This window comes from Zingiber officinale, chromosome 8B (assembly GCF_018446385.1).
Source record: "Zingiber officinale cultivar Zhangliang chromosome 8B, Zo_v1.1, whole genome shotgun sequence".
Classification (NCBI taxonomy): domain Eukaryota; kingdom Viridiplantae; phylum Streptophyta; class Magnoliopsida; order Zingiberales; family Zingiberaceae; genus Zingiber; species Zingiber officinale.
Window position 1 is genome coordinate 10,020,018 of NC_056001.1, and position 15,253 is coordinate 10,035,270.

The window sequence follows — 15,253 nt, forward strand, 5'->3', positions numbered from 1 at the left end:
AAATCCTAGGATTAGGGGTTTACTGTAGTGTTACCACAGTGTTACTAAAGCAATACTGTAGCGTTATTGTAGCAGTCGACTGGTGTTTTCATCAGTCGACTAATGCAGTCGATCGGGCAGTCGATTGGGAGCGAACAGAATGCTTCTATTCGTTCGGTTAGAGTGGAGTAGTCGACTGATGGAAGTATCAGTCAACTGGTATCGAGCCGTTGGGTTGTAATGGTCAAATATCCACAGAGGGCAGTCGACTGATGGTTTTGGCAGTCGATTGGTAGGCGGGGTTTTCCAACTCGTGGCCCATATAACCAAGCATTGGAAACTTGGTTAAGGTTGAAGAAATTAGTGGTGTTTAACCCTAATTAGAGTCTCCAAGTGCCCAAGTGATCTATCATACTTGTACGAGGTTGTGGCAAGATTTTTCCACCCACAAGGAGCTAGCGAGCTAGCCAGAAGTTCTCCGGGTAATCATCCACTAACGGATCGAGATCGTCCACCTTACGGACAGTCGTGGAGTAGGAGTAAGTGATCTCCGAATCACGTTACATAAACGTGTTAGAGGTTTGATTGTCTTGGTTATTACCTCTAGGTTTAGCATTCTATTTGTTAGATTTGTTTTTGTATTTCCGCTGTGCACTAACATTATATGAAGCTATCGATTTGGGTGAGACGTTATTCACCCCCCCCTCTCCTCCTTCTAGCGAATGTCAAGGTCCCAACACCTTTGTCCACATCAGCGACTCCTTTTATATTACTGCTAAAGGAATGAAATAGTACCTCTCTCCTTCAGGTTTGATTGATGGGGCGTTAAGTAAGGAAGATGTTACATTGTTGTTTTAGAGGGTCATGTCACACATGTTTTATACTGTAGATGACCGTGTGGGTCACACTATGTTGACTAGGTTGTTCCACTTGCTATGATAATCCATGTGCTATCCCAGTCCACATGCAGTTATGTCACAGGATTTGACGTGTTAAGTGAAGAGGCATCGATCGGTATTATTGAGAAGACTGGGCAAGAGTGTTGGATCGACAGGGCTAAGTCGACTGGGCAAAAGTGTCGATTTTAGTGAAGCTGAGTCAATTAGGCAAGAGTGTCAGTTCAGCATAGCTAAGCCAATTGCGCAAGAGTATCGGTTTGGCAAAGCTGAATAGACTAGGGAGTTAGCCTTTGTTGGGAAGATTGTGCCAGTATCAACCCTAAGAGTCAATTATGAGATGATTGATAAGGGATCTATTGTATCATATTTTATTAGAAAAAGATAATATTTATGATTGTTATATTTACTTTAGATCCGTGCCAGTTGAATAAGTATAATAATATCCTAAGGTAATAGGTTCTAGTCTACAATATATCAATTTGTTGAATTGATAGTGGAAGACTTTAGATATATATATAATACTATTTTTAACTATTCCTAGTCAAGAATTAATATACAATGACAATATTAATACGTTGAAACTAGCATGCAGGTCAATGATAACTTAATCTTACAAGTCATGGATATAAGATATCAAGTTGACACATGTGCATATATTAGAGAATATGTACTGAATTGACTCGTCATGAGAATGTTTCATAGATCATTATATAAGTATCATAAATATTCTCATAGTGAGTATTAGTATAAATAGTCCTTAGATATGAAGTCACTACGGTTTCCTACATAAGGAGTTATATATTTTGGTATCGACAAACATCACCTGTAACAAAAATGAACTATAAAGTCGATCACTCGATATCCAATAAGTTATGCCGAGGACTGTGAGTAATGTAAATCAGATTTATCTCTTTCATATGACAGAAGTGATATCTGTGAGCCTTTTAATTAAGTAAAGCTACTAAAATGCATGATTATACTCAAATAAATCAATATGAAATATTGAGTTCATTTAATTAAGTAACTCTATTAGGAGATCAAGAAATACAAAAATTAATAAAAGGATGACACGGTCCTGTTAGGATCGATGATCGCGGCTAGAGAGGAGGGGTGTGAATAGCCGCCCCAAATTCTTCGTTTCTTCCTACGATTACGGTTAGCGCAGCGGAAATAACTAAATAGAAAAGTAAAGGAAAAAGACAAACCTCAAACTCGATGGATGTAACGAGGTTCGGAGATGAAACTCCTACTCCTCGGCGTGTCCGTAAGGTGGACGAAGCCTATCAATCCGTCGGTGGATGAGTCCCCGGAAACCCGGCTAATAATCACTCCTTCTGGGTGGAGAAACCTCGCCACAATGTCTTGCAACAGCAAGATAAACAGGAGTACAAGAATACAGCAAGAAACTAAGTACAATACAAAAATGTAATAACCCTAGCTTGCCTTCTTGTCGACTGGATGAAGCAGCAGCTTCAAACGACGCCTACAACAGCAGGAACCCAGCCGATGAAGCTCACACGAAGCTTCAAGCAAAAGCGAGCTCAGCAAAGCTCAAATCACAGCAGTGAAGAAGAACAGCAGCTCGAGGAGGAAGAAAAAGAGTTGTAGTCAGCAGCCCTCGATCTCTTCTTATAACCTCTGATATCCTGAGCCAACCTGCGAACCTGCAAGCAAAAAGAACAGAACACAGAAGCCCGAAATAACCTAGCCGTTGTCACTCACAACGGCTAGTCCTGGACCGATCAGGCTCCAACCTGATCGGTCCACACTATCCCTGATCGGTCTTGGGGACCGATCAGGCTAAGCCTGGACCGATCAGGCTATGTCCTGATCGGTCCAGGAGGAGTCTGATCGGTCCCTTGGACCGATCAGCCTTTCTCCTTCTTCTCTTCTGTTTGCTTCCTGATCGGTCTTCAGACCGATCAGATAATCCACAGAAGCATTCTGTTTGATTACTGATCGGTCACCAGACCGATCAGCCGTATCACTGGATCGGTCCCCAGATCGATCCAGAGCTTGGTTTTTGCCCAAACCAAGTCCCAAACCTTCCAAACCAACATCCGGTCAACCTTGACCTGTTGGTACATCATGCTTAGCATCCGGTCACTCTCTTGACCTGCTAAGACTCCCCACCAAGTGTTCGGTCAATCCCTTTGACCCACTTGGACTTTTCTCTTCGTGTCAAGTATCCGATCACTCCCTTGACCTACTTGACCTTCTCAACACCAGATGTCCGATCACCCTTGATCCATCTGGATTTTCCCTTGCCCGGTTTCACTCACCAGGACTTTCACCTAGCTTCACTCACTAGGGTTTTCACCTGGCTTCACTCACCAGGACTTTCCAACTGCCTGGCTTCACTCACCAGGACTTTCCCACTGCCTGGCTTCACTCACCAGGACTTTCCGCATCCAGTCCAGAGAACGAGCTACCGAGCCCTCTCTGACTTCCCATGTGCCAAGCTTCCATACTTGGACTTCTCCGTGCCAAGTCTCCATACTTGGACTTTTCCCATGCCAAGCTTCCTGCTTAGACTTTTCACCATGCCAAACTCCCTACTTGGACTTTTCCCATGCCAAGCTCCCTGCTTGGACTTTCCCCGTGCCAAGCTCCCTGCTTGGACTTTTCCGAGTCAGGTCAACTCACCTCGGGTCAACCAGGTCAACCTTGACCATGGGTTGCACCCACAATCTCCCAAGCTTGTTCTCGTCAAACATCAAAATACAACTCGAGTCAAGGCAACTCGAGTCTGGTCAACCAGGTCAACCTTGACCTAAGGTTGCACTAACAATCCCCCATCATGTTCTCGTCAAATATCAAAATACAACTCGAGTCAGGTCAACTCGAGTCGGGTCAACAAGGTCAACCTTGACCTAAGGTTGCACCAACAGGTCCATGTCTCGTGGATCAAACTAGATTTAGTGGATAGAATGATTTAGTTATACAAGATAATAGACACAGACAGGTTAGGACGGATCTCAACATTTTCGTTAGAAGGATTGGATACCGTGTGTGAAGAACTTTTCATTCTTGAATACAAGTCAAAATTATAAGCACCCCGTGTTAGTTTTGATGTGATCAATCAGGTTAAGTTAGATCTTGTGTATTTGATCCTTGTGTCTAAGTGTGCAGGAACTTAGGAGCACAAGAAGTCGAGCGGAAGAATCAGCTAGTGAGAAGGATGGCACGGAAAGGAAGTTGACGGGCTCGGTGCATTCAAAGGATGAGGTGCTGCAGAAGAGTACATTGGCGGTCGAGAAGGACGCGCACGGCGGTCTAAGGGATGAGAAGTCGGGGAGGAAGGCTGCTCGAGGAGAAGGTCAGAGTTGGGTTCATGTGAGCTCAATTCTGAACGACCGGAGTATCACCCAAGCGAGTGGAGTGAAAATGGTTAACAAGGGAAGTTAACCATTTTCAGATGAACAGTGTTGAAGGCGTCTTCAAAGGCTTGGAAGGCACCTTTCATGAATAGTACCGAAGGCGCCTTCAAAGGCTTGGAAGATGTCTTCCATGAACAGTACGAAAGCGCCTTTAGTGAACAGTGTTAGCCTCAAATGACCTTTTATTACCATTGAGTTATGGATAAAATTTTATCTACTTGAAGGCGCATTGAACCCTTTTGAGGATGCCTTCCACCCAAGGATAGAATCTTCCAGGGGCTATAAAAAGACCCTTGAAGCTAGGAAATATTGAACAACTGAACTACAACTTTTGTATTTACTTTCTAGTCTTTTTCTGAGCTTTCAAAGAGTGTAAGAGACTTCTCCACCTTCAACGAAGGAAAATTTTAGTGCGCTTCTATTTGCCTTGGATTAACAATCATTTAAGTTATAACCAAGTAATTCTTGAGCCTCTTTTTCATTAATTGTTCAGTTTTATTATTCTATTTATTTTAGTTGTGCTAGTCTAATCAAATTAAAAGAATGAGAAGAGGTTGTTTTTTAATAGGTAATTCACCCCTCTTATCGGCCCCCGCTGCACCAACAAGAATTGTTGGATCGAGACGCGCTAGAGGGGGTGAATAGTGCTTGTGGCTATTTCAGCAATTTAAAACTACGAGTAGAAACGTAGCGGAATAAAGAGAACAATCAAACACAGAGACACGAGGAATTACTTCGTTCGGAGCCTGTGACGACTCCTACTCGAAGGCCCGCGATCCTTGATCGATTTCCATGGGCAACAACTATAAGCTCGATGAAATGTACAGAATATGAATTACAAATGAGTACGATAATTAAAATTATACTGAACGACAGAATCTAGAGTAATGGCGCTCTGGGTCGTCGGGATCTTGAAATCGCACGTTGAAGTCGTTACGTAAGCAGCTTGTAGCAGAAGGATTGCTTAGAATCAGTTGTTCAGAGCTGCTGGTCGAGACCCTCTTACAAAGGGTGTTCAAGGCGCCTCCATCAGGCTCCAAGGCGCCTTGAATCCCGGAAATGACTCTGCGATGAAGCTTTGACCGCTACCTTTTATCCATCTCAAGGCGCCTTCATCACTGTTCAAGGCGCCTTAAACCACCTGTTCAAGGCGCCTTGAGCTTCCTTCAAGGCGCCTCCAACCCTTCTGGATAGCTGGCTTTGGCTCGCACTCGAGGCGCCTCCAAGCTCCATGGAGGCACCTCGGTACTGTTCATCCGAGGCTATTCTTTGCACTTTGGTCCCTGCAAGATACATTAATCTCAAATATACCCTGCAACACAAAGTTAGCACATAAAACATAATAATATAAGTGAACGACAATCATCGGATTGTCCGAGTCTGACTTCGGATTTCCGACCGGAAACCCTAGGTTGACCCGACGCCTACTGTTCCCTCTACGGGGAACGCGTCCTCACCTACTCCACTCAGGAGATTTACCTGTTGCCAGTACGATCCTCCAGATCGACTAGACTTTTGCTCGGTGCTCGATGCTTCCGGACTTTCTGCTGGATGCCCGCTTCCCGACTGGTCCAATCTTTCACCTGGTTCGCGACACCAGGACTTTCCACCTAGGGTTACCCCCCTAGGACTTTTGCCTGAAGCACTCGACCCACCAAGACTTTTCGCATAGGGTTACCACCCCCTATAACAAAGGGTTACCACCCCCTATGACATAGGGTTACCACCCCCTAGGGTTTTCACCTTGCCTAACCACAGTTAGGGCTTTTGCCTAAGTACACTTAGGACTTTCCTGCAATCTCATTCAAATTGTTAGATCACCACACACCTTAACTTTGAATCCTTTGCCATTATCAAAACTTAGGTTCGATCGTCGGATGCTTTCCGCACCAACAATAATCTTTTGAAAAATTTAAAGAATTCAAGAATAAAGTATAAAACTAACTTAAAAAGAATATTAAGATACTTTGGTCAGATTAAAGTGGGGAATACATAAGCCAAGAGCTTCATGATCATCTCGTTAAGTTTAGCATAATATCTCAACTCACTCCACCTGGAATATCACAGTGAAATGGTGTATGAGAAAGGAGAAATCATACTTTATTAGATATGGTATGATCAATAATGAGTCGGAGAGATCTTCCGCCATCTTTTTGGGGACATGCTCTAGAGATGGTTGCTTTCACACTCAACCGTATTACGTCTAAGACAATAATAAAGATACCATATACGATATGGACTGGGAAGAGTCTCAAAATATCTTTAATGAAGATTTGGGATTGTGAGGCTTATGTTCATCTTCAAGTCTCGAAGAAATTAAGATCCAAATCAGATAAATGATATTTTGCAGGATATCCCAAGGAAATGAAAGGATATTACTTTTATAATTCCATATATGGTAAAGTTTTTATCGCCAAAAATGATATTTTTATAGAAATAAAATTTATTTCTAGAAGGGTTAGTGAGAGTAAAATCGATCTTGAAGAAATTTGAGATATGCAAATTAGCACTGAGGCCTTGATAGATGATCCTATCCGAATCAGGAGTTAACGGACGCTGGGGACGTGGCGCTCCCTGCTGGATCCTCGAGTGCTCCGGCGAACCTGCAACAAAACCAAGCCGGGAGGGGTGTCCCGGCGACGGCCCTCCGACGCTCAAGTCAGGCGAGGAATAACAAAGGAAGTGGCTTCAGAGATCTAGATGCCCGTACCTCCGGTGAAGAAATGGGGGCCTTATATAGACCTATTGAAGAAGCCTGAGCACGCCAATCGAAGCGATCACCTGCTTTCGATCATGCCCAGGTATGAGTCTGTCAGAAGGACATCCCTAAGGTCATACCGTTACTGTATCCACCTCTCCATGATGTGACGGCGAGATCCTCCATCGTGCGATCTTGTGTACGGCCTAATCATCAGACATGCTTCTGCTGATATCCCATATCCCGAGCCGAGCGCATAGGCCGCTCGGTCACCTTTGTACCCTTGCCCTTATCTTGGCCGAACGGACAACCCGCTCGGCCCTTTGGTCCCAGCCGAGCGGACTCCCGCTCGGCCCTTCGATCCTCCTGCCTTGGCGTCGGAAACCCAAGCCCATGGATGGGTTATCTCTAGCTCCGCTCGGACCAGCCCTCCATCCGTCCTTAGGCTGGGACCCTTCAGAAGGTGGGCCCCCCATTCTTACCGCCGGATCAATAGAAATTGAACAAGCACCACAAAATGTTGTGGATCATGAATCTGTTACATAATAAGAAGTTGTGGAGCAACAACCTATTTGAGTAGAACAAGCTCTATGCAGATTTAATAGGATACGTTGTCAGCCTGAGAGATATTTTTTTCTCTTGTCTGACCATGGTGATGTAATGTTTATTAATCTCAATGAGCCTACATCCTATCAAGAAGCTGTAAAGAGCTCAGATCTGAGAAATGACTAAAGGTCATGAGGTCTAAAATGGAATTCATATACACTTACCAAGTATGGACTTTGGTTGACCCACCTGAAGGGATTAAACCCATTGTATAAATGGGTCTTCAAGAGGAAGACTGACATGAATGGTCATATATATACCTATAAAGAGCAATTAGTAGCTAAAAGATTTAAGCAGATTCATAATATAGACTATGATGAATTTTTTTTACCAATTGTGATACTTAAGTCTATTCGGATCATGCTTGTTATTGCAGCTTACCATGATTATGAGATTTAGAAGATGAATATTAAAACTATATTTCTTAATGGAAATCTACTCGAGAATGTGTACATTATATAACCTGAGGGTTTTGTAGATCCAAAGAATGCTAGAAAGGTATGCAAGTTGCAAATATCTATTTATGGATTAAAGTAAACTTTTAGAAGGTGGAATCTTCGATTCGATGATGCGATCAAAGCGTTTGGTTTCATTAAGAACGAAAATGAACCTTGTGTCTATAAAAGGGTTAGTGGAAGCACAGTCATCTTTCTCATCTTGTATATGGATGACATACTTCTCATTGGAAATAATATCCTTATACTGCAGTCTGTGAAGACTTGGCTCGGGAATTGTTTCTTAATGAAAATTTTAGGTGAAACAGCCTATATTTTAGGCATCAAGATCTATAGAGATAGATCTAATAGATTGGTTGGCCTAAGTCAATATATATATATTAACAAGGTGCTTAATTATTTTGTCATATAGAATTCCAAAAGGGGATTCTTGCTAATGTCACATGGTGAGTCTTTCGAAGACTTAATGCTCCTCTTCTAAGGAAGAAAGGAACCACATGGATCATATTCCTTATGCATCTGCTATAGGGTCTATCATATATGCTATGTTATGTACTCACCCTAATGTCTCGTATATATTAAGCATAACGAGCAGATATCAGTCAGATCTAGGTGAAAGTTACTAGACAACAGTCAAGAATATTCTCAAGTACTTGAGAAGAACGAAAGATAATTTCTTGATATTTGGAGATGATGAGGGCAACCCATTAAGCTTTAAAAAAAGATAAATATAAAACATAATAATAATAATTAATATTATTACATGCACGGGGTGGGTTCGGGGTGGGTTCATTGAAACCAGTAATCTGACTTGAACCCGCTTCTAAATCCGATCAACAAGTTTAGACCCGCCCCGTAACTCATTTGACCGGGTTTAAACCCGCCTCGAACGGGTCGGGTTTAATATGGGGCCAAATTTAAACCCGATCCATTGCCATCCCTAGGAGTTTGCTGTAAATGGTTACAATGTTGAAAGCTTCCAAACTGACAAAGATGATTCTAAATCGCAATCAGGGTATATATTTTTCTTAAATGGTGGTGTTATAAGCTGAAGAGTTTAAACCAAGACACAATTATTGATTCTACTATAAAGATTGAGTACATTGCTTCAAAAATTTATTATAGAGCTTAATGTAGTTCAGAGCATAGCAAACCCAATAAACCTCTATTATGATAACAATGAGGCTATTGCAAAGGCTAAGGAACTTTGCTCTCATCAGCGATCCAAACACATACTACGACGGTACCATCTCATTCGAGAGATCATCAATAGAGGAGATGTGAGACTATGTAGAGTATTGACCAATGCCAACATTACGTATTCTCTGACTAAGACTTTAGCACAGAGGAAGTATAATGGTCACATTAGGTTACTGGATATTAGATATTTCAGTGATTGACACTAGTACTAGTGGAAGATTGTTAGTATCAGCTCTAAGACCCAATTATGAGATGATTGACAAAAGACCTATTGTATCATATTTTATTAGTATTTATAATTATTATATTTACTTCAGATCTATGTCAATTGAATAAGTATAATAACATTTTAGGGTAGTAGTTTCTAATCTATAACATATCACTTTGTTGAATTGATAGTAGGAGACTGTAGATATATATAGAACACTACTCTTAACTATTCCTAATCAAGCATCAATATACAAGGACAATATTAATGCATTGAGATTAACATGTAGATCAACTAATGAATTAATCTCACAAGTTATAGACACGAGATATCAAGTTGACACATGGATATATATTAGAAAATATATACTGAATTGACTCACCATGAAAATATTTCATGGATCGTTATATGAGTGGCATAAATATTCTCATAGTGACTATTAATATAAATAGTCCTTAGATCTGAAGTCACTATGGTTTCATACATGAGGAGTTGTGTACTTTGTATCAACAAACGTTACCTATAACAAGGTGAACTATAAAGTTGATCACTGGGTATATAATAAGTTATACGGAGGGATGTGAGTGATGTAGATGTGATCTATCCCTTTTATATGATGGAAGTGATATCTGTGGACCCCTTGTTTAAGTAGCGCTACTAAAATTCATGACCATGCTTAAATAAGTCAATATAAGATATTGAGCTTATTTGGTTAAGTAAATCTACTTGGAAATCAAGAAATACAAAAATTGATAAGAGGATGATACGATCTATGTTTCATAGATCAATCTAGATATTGTGGATAAAAGGATTGAGTTATACAAGATAATAGAGACAAATAGGATAGGTCGGATCTTGACATTCTCGTCACTTGAGTAGCAATGATGGATTGTTAGATACCGCTCATTGCTTGTGTATCTAAAATGATTTTAGAGACACTGCCAACATTACGAAAACCTATTGAGTCACACATAAAAAGCATGTTGACTTAGAGATTGATTTATTTTAGTTTGACTAAAATTGTATGGATTTGAGCCTTAATTCTTAAATTGGTTTTGGACTTTATTATGGCCCAACCTAACTATAGAGCCTACTGAGATAAACACTAATAGTCATCAGAGAAGATAAAGAGTTATCAAAGGAGATGAAGAGTTCGTCGAATAAGATGAAGAGTTAGTGTTTTCTCTTACTTTAATGTCACCTTAAATAGTCATAAAGAGGCCAAGAAGGTGAAGAGGTATGGGTGTCTCTTGGATTGCCACTATATACATCATCTCTAGAAAGATGAGGGTAAGTATTGGGGTTGTAAGGTTACAAACATAGTCCCATATTGAAAAGACATAGAAAAGATTATGGGTTTATAAGAAAAAGATATCTCTATTGGTATGAGACATTTTGGGTAGAGCCCAAGAGCAAAATCATGATAGCTTAGGCCTAAAGTGGATAATATCATACTATTGTAGAGATATCTAAAATCTTTTGGTCCTAACAATTAGTATCAGAGCGAGGTCGTTCTTCACCAAACTAACCGTCGAAAGAAGCACGAGCCAGAGCTATGATCCAAGATCGAACCATGTGGGTGAAACCTTGAACGAAGTAAGGGGAGACCCTAAGCAGGTCAGTGACCTGATGCTTAAGGGGAAGCCCTGAGTAGGTCAAGAGTGACTTGATGCTTGAGGGGAGATCTTTAGTAGGTCAAGAGTGACATGATCCTTGAGGGGGGGGGGACCCTGTGGTCTTTTATTTGAGAGGTGGATTGTTAGGGTTGTAAGGTTACAAACATAGTCCCACGTTGAAAACATATGGAAAAGATCATGGGTTTATAGGAAAAATATATCTCCATTAGTATGAGACCTTTTAGGTAGAGTCCAAGAGTAAAACCATAAGAACTTAGGCCCAAAGTGGACAATATCATACTATTATGGAGATATTTAAAATCTTTTGGACCTAACAATAGAGTGTGACTCTCCATTCTTTTCTCTTCAATTTTTCATGTGTGAAGAGAGCTTTCCAATTCCAAAGCTCTTGGAGAAGAACCGAGGGACTTGCTCTTATGGATACGGTAGAGGTGCAGATATTCTGATCACGCTGAGATCTGCCGAAGCATAAGTATTGCCAGGATTGTTCCGTTCATGCAACAAAGGTAACAATTCGATCAAAACTTTGAAAGGATCATTTTCCCGTTGTGTATATATGTTGTTTGTTGCAATAGATCCCTACAAACTGAGGAGTTTAACTTCGTTGGGAAGACTGGGAGGTCAGCATTCGTCAAGAAGACTAACTAGTCATCTTTCATTGGGAAGACTAGCGAGTCAACTTTCTTTGGAAAAACTAGCAAGTCAGTCTTCTTTAGGAAGACCGACGAGTTGGCCTTCGTGGAAAAATTGGGGAGTCGACCTTCGTTAAGAAGACTAGGGAGTTGGCTTTCTTTCGGAAGACTTAGAGTTGACCTTCATGGGACAGAATGGGGAGTCAACCTTCCTTGGGAATGTTGGATCGTGTGGACCAGCTAGAGGGGATGAATAGACTATCTGAAAGGAAAAAAAAAAACAATTTCTCTTGCTTTATAATCTAGCAAGGGCACACTATTAAATGAAATAAAAGAAATACATAAAATAATAAAGGACTAAGTAAGAGACACAAAAGTTTAATTGGTTATAATCTATGTGGTTGTCAATCTAAAGCAGTAGAAGCTCACTAGTAAAAACTTCTTCTTTGACTAAGTCGAAGGCGAAGAAGTCCCTTACAACAGTTAAGAATTCAAGAAAAAAATAAAAAAATGAGTACATAGTGTGTTGATGAACTACTACATCCAGGGTGCCATTTATAGCATTTTGGAAAAAAGTTACTGTTGTTGACATGGCATTGGAGGCGCCTCCAAAGCCATCCAAGGTACTTCTAAGTGGATAAAATGTTATCCTTATCACAACGATAGCCTAATAGCTACTGTTCATTAGAAGCACCTCCTGTTATCTAGAGGCGCATCGGCTACTGTTCATCCAAGATGCCTTCAGTTCTTTTTGTAGCAGAACTCAACTAAATGTTTGAGGCACCTCTGGTCCATCCGATGCGTCTCAAGCACTGTTCATCCGAATGACAAATTATAGCATTGACCATTCTTTTTCTTGCACTCGTTTAGGTGATGCTTCCACTGTTCAAAGTTGAGCTCACCTAAACCCAACTCTAGTTTTTTCCTTGAACAGGCTTTCTCTCGGGTTCCTTGTCCCTCGAATGCGTCGCACGCATCCTTCTCGCTCCACCGGTGTACTCTTCCACAACTCCTCGCCTCTTGGATGCACCAAGCCTGTCGACTCACTACCCGTGTCATCCTTCTCACTCGCTGCGTCTTCCGCTCGACTTCTTGTTTTCTTAAATCTCTGCACACTCAGACACAAGATATAAAATACACAGGGCTTACCTTAACCTATTGATCAGAACAAAATTAATCTGGGGTACTTACAATCTCTCCTTTTTTTTATGTGCATCAATTTGAGTTAAGGTTAGGGTAAATAGATAATAATTTAAAACTATTTAACACAATTAATTTTACAATTAAGTATAAGCAAACTATGGCAATAAGTACAAGCAAAAAATTACAAACTCAAATTTTGCAATCTCCCATTTAGTTTAACCCCATCCAATTTCTCCATCTTTGATCTAATAAAAAACAGGGTAAAAATCAAAAACTAGCAAAGGAAATTATGAAACTTTTTTTAGCGGATTTACATATGTGAGAAAGTTCGTATATTTTTAACGCAATTAATTTTCAAGGAAAATAATTTTTATACATTTAAAAGATAGATTTTCCAAAAAAAAATTGAAAATTATTTTTAATTTTTAAAAAATCTTGAAATTTTTTATTGATATTAAATAGAAGCATTTGGATCTTCATAAATATTTTCACACAAAAAAAATATTTTCTTGATAGCTAAAATAAATAGTTTTGAACATAAATATGAATTTTTACAATTAAACTATTAAAAATAGATATTGTCTTTTAAACATCTTGTGATTTTTCTAAACATTTAAAGTGTAACGGTCATTTTCTGAAAAATGAGGTTTTTCAAAATTAATTTCTATAATTTTTAATTTTAAAATTTTATTTTTCAATAAAAGAATTCATAAAAAATTATTTCACAGTTGTAACATCTTGAAATTTTTTCTAACAATAGATAATATAATTTTTTTATCACAAAAAATTTAAACTTTTAAAAAATAAAATAGAAAGTGTATGAACAATTAATTTAGTCAATGCATTTAAAAATTCATCTAAATTAATTTCAAGTATGTACATAAAATTAATTTAATAGGTTATAATAAATTTTGGTATCCAAAATAAATTATTACCTATTGGATTAATTAAATATTTTCTTAGAATAATATTTCTAGCAACTTTTGTAATTTTGACCCCTATAAATTTTCAAATAGCAATTTAATCTTTCATAATTTTTATAATTTGGGATTTGTGATAAATTTGAATTTTCGCAAATAGAATTCTTCAATATTTCTATTTTGTTCTTTTAGTTTTGAATTTTGAATTTTAATTTTGTCAATCTCTTCTCGTAAACATACATAGTCTGAATTTACATATTTGAGCCTAGTTTTGCATAAAGACCTATATAGCATTTTGATAGCATCATACATTTGGTTAGGAGACAGAAGATGTACCTCACTTATCATATCGGACTTGTAGGTGGAGGCTCCCCTTTCATTGTTGCTTTCTTCCGAGGTGGCTTCGTCGTCTTCTGCTTAGTGACTAGCCATTAGTGCTAGTCCGACGTATTGTTCCGTCTCAAACTCAGATGACGACTATTTGGTCCCTGCCACTTGTAGATTCTTTTAGTTTTTCCTTCTTGACCCTTCATTCTTTTCTTTTCCTTTACTTTTTAGTCTTGGCTAATTATTTTTTATATGTCCTTCTTATTGGCAGTTATAGCATTGAACCTTCTTTTTCCTTCAAAGTAGTTTTATTGCCCGTTTCTTATCAAAGTTGTTAGTTTTAAAAAACTTTGAAATGTTCTTACCATAAAAACTTCTTCGTCTTTGTCAAGAGATGACTCTGAATTTAGTTCTTTCTTCTTACCATATTATTGTTTAACTTTCAGTATCTTTAAAACCTACACATCGAGATTCGTATAATTCTAAAGTTGATAACAACTCTTCTAAAGTACTTAGAATCTACTATTGATGTCCACTCTTGGGTTCTCGAAAAGACATTAACACTGATTCTATGAGGTTGGTCGATCCAGTAATCAGTTCCTTGATCTTTACGTGTAGTTAAGCAACTTTTTCTCCCTTTTCCATTCGGATGTTTGTTAGTTGATTTCAGAGCAAATCTTGTCTTGCCAGTTTAGCCTCTAAAGTCCTTTTGTGCATCTCCAGAAACTTCTCCCAAAGTTCTTTGGCTGAGTTGTAAGCGCTGGTTCGGTTAACTTCTAGAGGTTGTAGTATACTTAGAAGATGAAACTCTACTTTTTTGTTGGCCACAAAATCAATCTGTTGCTTCTTATTCCATTGGAGCTCTTTTTTCTTCTCCGTTCTCATCCTTAAGTACCTCAAAACCATATTTGATTGTAAGTAAAATATTAAAATCAATTTTGAAGAATACCTTCATATGACACTTCCATAGGACGAACTCTCCTCGAACTTTGGTGGATGAATACTCGATCCAACCATTTTCTTGTTGCTTTAGTCAGCGGTTAGTCCTTCTAAGGCGTTCATGCTTTGATACCACTTGTTGGATTGTGTAGATCAGCTAGAGGGGGTGAATAGACAATTTGAAAGGCAAAATGCAATTTCTCTTACTTTATAATCTACGAATGACACAC